Source organism: Dipodomys spectabilis, unplaced genomic scaffold (genome assembly GCF_019054845.1).
Source record: "Dipodomys spectabilis isolate Male_0828 unplaced genomic scaffold, ASM1905484v1 ptg000477l, whole genome shotgun sequence".
Taxonomy (NCBI): Eukaryota; Metazoa; Chordata; class Mammalia; order Rodentia; family Heteromyidae; genus Dipodomys; species Dipodomys spectabilis.
Window position 1 is genome coordinate 470579 of NW_024871154.1, and position 9177 is coordinate 479755.

The window sequence follows — 9177 nt, forward strand, 5'->3', positions numbered from 1 at the left end:
GCAGCTCAAAAGCCAGCTCCAACCACCCCTCTCTTGAAACCCCACAAGGATGTGCTGCTGTGTCCAAGTATTTATGCATTCCTGACCTCCATGGTGGAGAGGCTGGGGATTGGAGGTTGAGAAGCAACTGAACCTCAGATTCTGTCCCAGTTTGGCTTTTTCTCTCCCATCCTCCTCCCCCATAGACTGCGGTCTGGCCAGCTGCAGGCTGGGGGTGGGAAGTCAGGCAAACAAGGAGTAGGCAGAGCTTATCACCAGACTGGAAAGGCAGCTGGCAGTCACTGGAGGCTGAATCCCCTTGCTTGTGCTCATCAGCTGGGTCTATTTGTCTCCTGATGATGCAGTAACACATCATCATGAAATCAGAGGCTTCAAACCTCATTGTTTGTCTGTACACTGGTGTCTCTCAACTGTAATCCTTGCTACTCAGGAGGCTGAGATCTGAGGATGATGGTTTGAAGCCAGCCTGGACTCTTATTTCCGATTAACCAGCAGAAAGCCAGAAGTGGAGGTGATGGCTCAAGCAATAGAGAGCAGAAGCTTGAGCAAAATAGTAAGGCAAGAGTGCCAGGCCTAAATTCAAGACTCAATATGGGCATACACAGGCACAGATACGCAGTACCATTTTATTTACTTGCTATTTATTTACATGCTGTTTTTCACTGCAGCTGTTAAAGGACATGCGCTGGAAGCCAAGGTCTCACGCGCTAAAGTCAAGGGGTCTACAGGGCTGTACTTCTTGCTCCTCCTGGGGCTCTAAGAGATACTCTGTCTCCTTGTATTTTCTTGCTTCTTAAAGCTACCAGCTCTCCTTCCATCTTCAAGGCCAGCATGGACACATCTGTCTTCTATCTCCCTTTTTCACATTTAAAGGTAATAACATTGGGTTCACCCAGATAATCTGGGATAATCTCCCTATCTCTAGATTCTCCCTTAATCAAATCTGCAAAGTATCTTTTGCCCTGGCCAGCCGCAGACATCTTTGGGTGCTGTTTCTCTGCCTAGCACAATGGGTGACCTTGGACAAGTTATAAGATACAGAGGTTCACGGAGCACGCATATAATCTAAGCACTCAGGAGGCAAAGGTAGGCAGATCTGCCCTGATTACAAAGTGGAACCTTATCTAACAAAAAAAGGAAACCCCAAAAAACAAACAAACAAAAACACTCTGAACACCTATAGGTCACACCTGTAATCTTAGCTACTGGGGGAGAGGGGGAGGGGTGGGGTTGAGACCTGAAGGTTGCAGTTGGAAGCCAGCACAGGCAGGGTAGTTTGAGACTCTTATTTCCAATTTATCAACAAAAATCCAGAAGTAGAAGTGTACCTCAAGGGATAGAGTACAAAACAAAAACAAAAAACAGTTAGGGATCAGCACTAAGTCCTGAGTTCAAGCCCTAGTACCAGTACCAAAAAAAAGGGCAAAACAAAAACGTCAGTAACAATGGTCCACTGGAAATAGCGCCAATGATCCAATGACACAAGTGGTCCTCACACCCACCTGGCCTCCATTAATTCGTCTCTTCCTTAGGCTTCCTGAGGATGGATGAGGAATAGTGTTCAGAAGGAGAGAGGAAGAAGGACCTCAGAGACTAATGAGAGGACCCACTGGGCTTGGGCAGGAAGTCAGGACTGTGACAAGGGATTAGGGTTCCTTGGGGTTGGGCTGTGCCGAGGCCTATCTATATCAGAAGTTGTCCTGACTAGGAAGATGCACATACCTGCAGTGACATGAGATGGAGGGGTGGTGGGGCGCTCCTGTTTATTCCTGCCTTCCTCTTCCTCATCTACTGCCATCAGCTTGGAGGGCCTTGGGGCCTAGGGTGGGCAGGCGGCCCCAGATCAGCCTGCTATTACTTGGGTAAGTGCCGACTGTAGAGCGATGACCCAGGAAGATATTCTCTACATAGAGGAATCTACTTGCTAGAAAGCAGTCATTAGTCCCAAGTCCTGCCCAGTACTGTTTTCCCACTCAAGTGGCAGCCAGAGGCAACTCAGGGAGGGAGGAGCTGAGGTCATCAGATCCCCATCATCCAGTCCTGCTCCAGCCAGCATAGCCCTTCTGGGATGCCTGGTCTGAGTCCACCTGCACCCATTGTCCAGGCTCCCCCCCACTCCATCCTACATCTGCTAGCTATCTGTTTTCCTGTGCCAGTACGGGGTTTGAATTCAGGGATGTCCTTTATCTTTTTCACTCAAGGTTGGCACTCTACCACTTGAATCACAACTCCACCTCCAGTTTGGGGATGGTCAATTGGAGATTAAAAAATCTCCTGGACCTTCTGCTCAGGCTGTCTTTGAACCATGGTCTTCTTCTGATCTGAGTCTTCTGCATGGTTCAGATTACAGGCATTCTCTATCTGCTTTTCACTCCATCTCCCCTTACCACCTCTCCTGGCTCATGTCAGTTCCTCCAGAACTCAGAACTCAGCACAGGACCAAGCTCTTAGACAACACGAGGGGTAAATGTGACTTGGGGCTGGGTACTGAATTATGGGTATGAACTGTAGTGGCATACAACAACAGTGCATTGACCTGCTTGGCAATGCCACTGAGACTGCATCCATAGCACTGGATACTTATGTGAGTTATGGGGGCACAGGAAAAGTCTTCCTCCTCTTTCTCCCTGAGACATGGTAGACAAGGCTGGCCCCAGGCCGCCTCTAACTTGCTGCATTGGGGGAAAGAAGGAATTCAAAAGACCCAGTAGGTCCCTGATAAGCAGCTGCTGAATGCATAGAATTCAACCATTGAGCTTCTTCTGTATGGCAGGCACCGTGGTCAGCATTTGGAGTACAGAGACGGATGAAGCATGGGGCAGATGAAGCCCCAGCTCTCCACATGTGCCCTGGGAGCCTTCCTTACTGGCCCTGACAATGTCCCTGCATGATGGCCCATTTGAAGACTCCTGGCTCCCAGACTTCCCAGGGCTGGCTGGCCTGTCACCTAGAGCAGTACCAGCTACTGCCACCCTGGCAGGTGCACAGGTCTTTCAGTAGGGAACCCGAATGTGGTTTCGGTCTATTATCAAGCCAGATAAAGGCAGTAGCTAGAGCTCCATGGAGTGATTTGAGCTCCCAAATAAACATCCTACATGCCCTACCACTCCCCCAGCCTCCTTTGTCAGCTGTCCATCTTCCAGTAGCTCTTTGTTCCTCTCTGAAAGCAGCCCTGGGGGCGGGGGCAACTCCTAAATAGCTGTGTGCTGTGCCAGGAAGGAAAGGGTGAGGAGGCTGGAACTAGCTGGGCAGGGGTGGCTGGAGGCTGGGGCTGGCTGGAGTGAGATTCCAGAGCTCAGAAATCACTGGTGTCTAGAGGCAGGCCCAGCCCCTGAGACTAGAGGATGAAAACCTCTGTCACAGCCCCATCTTCCCCATCTTTGTATTTGCCCCATTGCTTGGCACAAGGCTGGTGCTCAAGAGAGACCCTGGAAAGATTTCCTGAGTGGATAATCAGATCAGAGGATGGGATGAGTGGAGTTACTGGATTTTCCAGGGACCCTAGTTCAGACATGGAGGCTTAAATGAGATTGGGGGACAGGGGGAAACAGAGCTTCAGATTGCCTAATGGGAGAAGGCCAAGAAAGGTTAGGTAATAGAGTAACACTGTGTTCATTCAACAACTATTTATTGCATCCTTCCTCTGCCAGTGACAGTCGAACTATGACAAGCCATAGTCTTTGTCATCCTAGAGGTTGCTAGTGACAGCTCTCTCACTCATAAGGCAAGGCAAGGGACTCCTGGGGAGACTTCCTGTAGGGAGAATCAGAGAGTCAATATGGGTCATTGCTGTGGGCCAATGTGGAGGCTCAGAGGCACAGAGTGAAGTCTGAGCAATCAAGGCCGTAGGAACCATCCTCACTATCTGATAGTGGACATGAGCGGCAGAGTGTGGGTATTGAGGGCTCTCTGGAACCCACATTGCCTCCTGGGAGAAGCAGTAGATGAGAGAATGTGGTATTTTCCCAGGAAGCCAGGCAGCCCAGGCTGTTCTAGGCCCCCCGCAGAGGAGCGTCAACAGCCTGCCCTCCTGCTGGCTTCCCTATGCGCAATCCTTCCTGCTCATCTCCACCCAGAGGTAGGCCTAGGAAGCCACTGGCATGGGCCCAGCACCCACACAACTAGCCATGGGCTGGGTTCCCTGAACAGGCAGGGCCAGAGGCAGCCTGGACCAGGAGATGTTGAACTAAATGCTTGATACCTGGGTCCTGCCTCAAAAAGACAGAGCCTGGGGGCCTCTGGCTTGGTTCCTGCCTGCCTTGGTGCTCACCTGTCTACATCCTGGAGCGGAGGGGCCTTCGCCACTGTGGGGAGACTGCATCAGTTTCTCTCTCTTTTGCAGGAGGTAGGGCTCCATTTTTTTTAACCTATGAAGGGACTTGTCAGCACCACCCCTCACCCCCAGACAGGGGAGGGAAACCAGAGGTGTGGGACACAGGAAGATACAGCCTCTAGATATTTGCTGGTGGTGGTCTACATGACACCCCAAATGGAAAACCCATCCCACCCCACCACAAGATGGACACCCCACATCCTAACCCTCCACAGCACCAGAAAGCCCTTGGTGGCACATCCTTCATTGGAACTCAGTAGGGTCAGAGTCCTGTGTGCAGGGATAGCCTGGACTTGTCTCAGAAGGAACTAGTCATCAGCCCCTTCTCTGTACAAGGTGCTGGATTACCCTGATCCCAACTTTGTCCCAGTGCTCACAGAGCTCAGCCAGAGAGGCAGACACAAACACGTCAACAACCAACAATAAATAATTACAAATTGGGCTAAGTGCTCTGAAGATGGGAAAGTGTAATTAGCCTGTGCATGCCTCCCCCGGCCCTCAAGGCCTGCCCTCATTACAGAACACCTGCATGGCCTGAGCATCTCAGCTGCTTGGCTGAGCACCAAGGGCCAGGGTTCACGCTGGAGGCCAAGTATAGTGGGGGACAAATATTGAAGTTGAGGCACATGGATTGAAACAAACTAGAAAAAAGGAAAATAACAATGATTATCCAATAGCACTCAAGTGTGTGTGTGTGTGTGTGTGTGTGTGTGTGTGTGTGTGTGTGTGTGTGTTGGTACTGGGTCTTGAACTCAGGGCCTGGGTACTATCTTTAGCTTTTATTTTTGCTCAAGGCTTGCACTCTATCACTTGAGCCATACCTTCACTTCCAGCTTCTTGCTAATTAATTGGGAATAAGAGATTCCTGGGCTTTTCTGCCTAAGCTGGTTTCAAACTGGGGATCCTCAGATCTCAGCCTCCTGAATAGCTAGGATTATAGGCATGAGCTACCAGTACCTGGCCAATATTGTTTAATTTTAAATAACAAATATCATCCACTGTAACCTCCTTTTACCAGCTGTCAAGTCCTAGAGACCAAGCACAACTCCTCCACCCCCGCAAACCACACAGCTGGTGAGTGGTAGAGCACTAGACCAGAAACCAGATCTCCCCTGTCCCTACCACCGCCCCATGTTGCCTTCCAAACCTGTTCTGAACCAAGTCCTAGCCTCCAGGGGTCTACCATCTCCTGACCCAGCTCAGATGCCTCCCTCCTTTGCAGACCAGAGCCATTCACAAAAGCCAGCTGTACATGATGATCGCCATATTCTGCATTTGTGCTGTACAACACAGACATGTGTCCCATTCCACTGTCGGGGAGATATGGCCGTAAACAGAGGGAGAGGAAGTCTAAGCGGGCTTCAGAGAAGCAGTGAAAAGTCAGGGCGGAGCTGGGACTGGAAGGGAAGAATCACGGCAGGGCCTCAGAATAGGGTTTGACATGCTGGGGGGTGGGGGGGACCTTCTGTGTCAAAAACCATGGAGAGACACCAAAGGACAAAAGGTCTTTTTTTTTTTTTTTTTTTTTTTTACATGGTGGGACTGGGACTTGAACTCAGGGCATGGGTGCTATCCTTTAGCTTTTATTTTTGCTCAAGGCTGCTGATCTACCACTTGAGGCATCGCTCCTCTTCTGGGTTTTCTGGTGGTTAATTGGTGGATAAGAGTCTCACAGACTTTCCTGCCCAGGCTGGCTTCAAACAATCATCCTCAGATCTTAGCCTCCTGAGTAGCTAGGATTACAGGTATGAGCCACCAGTGCCTGGCTCAAAAGGTTTCATTGAAGCCTCCGTGGGCTGCAAAGGAAGCCACGGGTCCCTGAGCTTTACAGCGCTTCCTAACACTCCTGCAATGCTGTCTCTCACCATTATCACCATCCCACACAAACATGAGGCTACTCTGGGCTTGGAGCACCTCTCCCTCTCCTGGCCTGTCAGCTCTTCCTCCTCCCTAGGCCTCTGCCCTTTGTTCCCTCTGGCAAGGTGTCTTAGACATCTCCACCTGGGTTGGTGCCTCCTTCGTGTGTCTGGAACCTGTCTGGCCTGGTGCAAAGAGAATTCCTCGTCTCCCTGTTGCTGACAATTTCCTCATTCTAGGCCTCCGTGCTTCCCAAATCTATATTTAGCTCTCCAGTTCCCAGCTCTGGATCCTCAGAAAGTCCTATAACCCAGCCTCAGGTTGTTCAATGGCCCACAGACCCCATTCCCAGGATTGGGGATCGTGGCAGGAGTTCTGCAGCTTTGGGACAGCCCTACTCAAGGGAAGATCTGCGAGAAAGGAAGCCAGACATGGACCAGCCAGTGATCATAGGCGTGGACAACACAGACACATTCGGGAGAAGTAGTGAGGGGTGGACAGAACTTGAGGGCATCATCTGGGAAGACTTCTTGGAGAAGAAGCTCATCTTCCCATGGTGCCCTATAGCGAGGCTAAGATTGTCCCCTGCAGACTTCAAGCCCAGACCTGGCTCTCCATAACTCTATCATGTCCAGAGCCAGAGCAGACCAGCATGTTCTCACTGGAACATTCATCCAGCAGGTGTGTCTTGCCGTCCTGCCTTATGAAGTCTGCCGCTCCACAGACCAGGCCTCAGGGAGCAGGGCAGAGGAGGCAGTGAAACTATGACACAAGGATGCCATTCCCATCAGCCATCCAGGTGGGGGTTCAGCCCAGATGCTTCTCTTCCCTCAGGGCCAAGGAACAGGACAGCCCAACCAGGCCTCTGAGTAGCAGGAGACTGAGAAGGACGAGCAGACAAGAGGCAAGACAGAGAGACCACAACCCCAGGAACAAAGAGATGAATAGAAGCAAGGAGAGACAGAGTCAGAGGTCCAGGAGGAGGAATTTGGAGGCAGAAATGGGAGGACAAAGGAGAAAAAGAAAGGAGAAAGCCCCCCTGTGTTGACCACTAATTCTAGGAGATTCCGGGCGTCCACTCAGGCCTCCTCCTCCCCCACCCCTCATCTCTGGCCAGCCCTCCACTCTCTGCCCTCTTTGCCTCCTAGGTGAATGGGATGATATCTTGTTCTCTCTCAGTGACCTGGGGACTGGGAACATCAAGGAGAGATGTGGGGTAAGGGAAAGGAGACTGCCATTTCTGTCTCTAAATCAAAGAAGGACCAATCAGAACAAGTCTCCAGCAATCCAGAGACACACAAAATGCCACACAGGCTGGTCTCACCTGAAGCTCCAGGTGAGTGTTAGTACAAGCAGGAGGGAGCTGAACAATAATGTAGGTTTTCAAACATCCCAGAGAGACTGAAAATATCACACACACACACACACACACACACACACACACACACACACACACACACACACACACACACCATCTCATCTCCCATCCCCCATCCTTTACTCCCACAAACTTCCTGCTTTAGGTGCAGTACCCTAGGGGTGTGGCTCCTCACTAAGGCCAGGAGAGGGTCACACTTGGGGTGTTCAGTGAGGGTGGAGGTCTCACAAGTAGGGAAGAGGAACTTGCTGTCAGAGATAGTAGCCTGGATCAGAAGACACCCCACCCCACCCCCAAGGGGTAGAGGCCCATATGGGAGGCTCTGGGGAAGGGAAGCGGACATGGACAAATAAGGAGAAGGGAGATGGAGGCAGGGCTGGGCAGTCCACAGAGTTTTGTTTATTTTGGGCTTTTTTGCTGCTCTTCCTGTTTGGCAGCCAGAGCTAAGAAGGTCAAGGACGTCTTTACGACTGCACTGCTGGGCAGGAGAAGAAGCAGCAGAAAGGCCCCATATCTCTGCCAGGCCCAGGTGGCCCACCCTCGATTCTACCATGGAAACCATGACACCCCATCTAAAGAAAGTCTCTAAGTGTTCAAGCCCTAGAAATAAACCCCAAAATGCCAGCCTAGGAACCAGAGACTTGGGAATTCACTGGTTAGCAGAAGCAAGGAAGAAATGGCAAAGGGCAGATGGAAGCCTGGCAGAGGTGAGAGTTAGGTAGCCAGCTCAGAAGCAGAGGACCCATGGGTGAGGCCCAACCATAAGAAGCAGGAAGCTTCTTATTCTGTGCCCCGTCTTTCCTGGGGAATCTCAGAATTCAAAAGCCAGTATAAGAACTCCTACTCCAGTTGTGGGCATCCATCCATCCCTGAACGATGGTACCCTGAGGTGAAGAATGCCACCCTCCCAGCACCTCCTCTAAAGGTGAGGGAGACACATTCAGAGTCTCCCTCAAATAAGCAGTTGTAGTGGGGACAGGGGGAACATTCAGGGCATACCTGACGTAGGTAGTTGTTTTGACACCAGCAGAGCCCAAATGCCATTGCCTGCTCTCTCCTCTCCTCTCCCCATGAAACATTCAAGGGTAACCAGGGGAGGGGAGCTCTATCTGGTTGCTCTATCAGACCACATGCCATTGGGGATACCAGGCCAGGGGAGAGGTGGCGGGTGGCCACTGGGTTGAGGAGGCAGTACATGGCAGAATTAGAGTAAGCCAGACACCCAAAAGGACCTGGCCACCCACTCCAGCAGCAGGTCTGGGGATTCAGTATCAGGATGGACCACAGAACCCCCAGGATGTGTCCTCGTGAACTAGAAGTGCTCACATGTGGGAAACTGGTAGATTGAGGACCCAGGCCCATGGTGGGTGATGCGACTGAGAAAGCGGCCCCCTTTCAGGAGTTCCAGCTTCCATCTTGGACCCTATGCGTCTCTCCAGGACAAGCTCTCCTCTCTGCTCAAGGGTGGCATGCCAGGTGCAGAAGGACAGGCTGGGGGACCTTCTTCAGACCAGGAGTCCATCTTCTACTTCCTCTACATACTTCCTATAAAAGAAGTTAAACGAACTAGAGAAAGCAGGGGAGACGGGTTGGCACTGGGGCAAGCCAG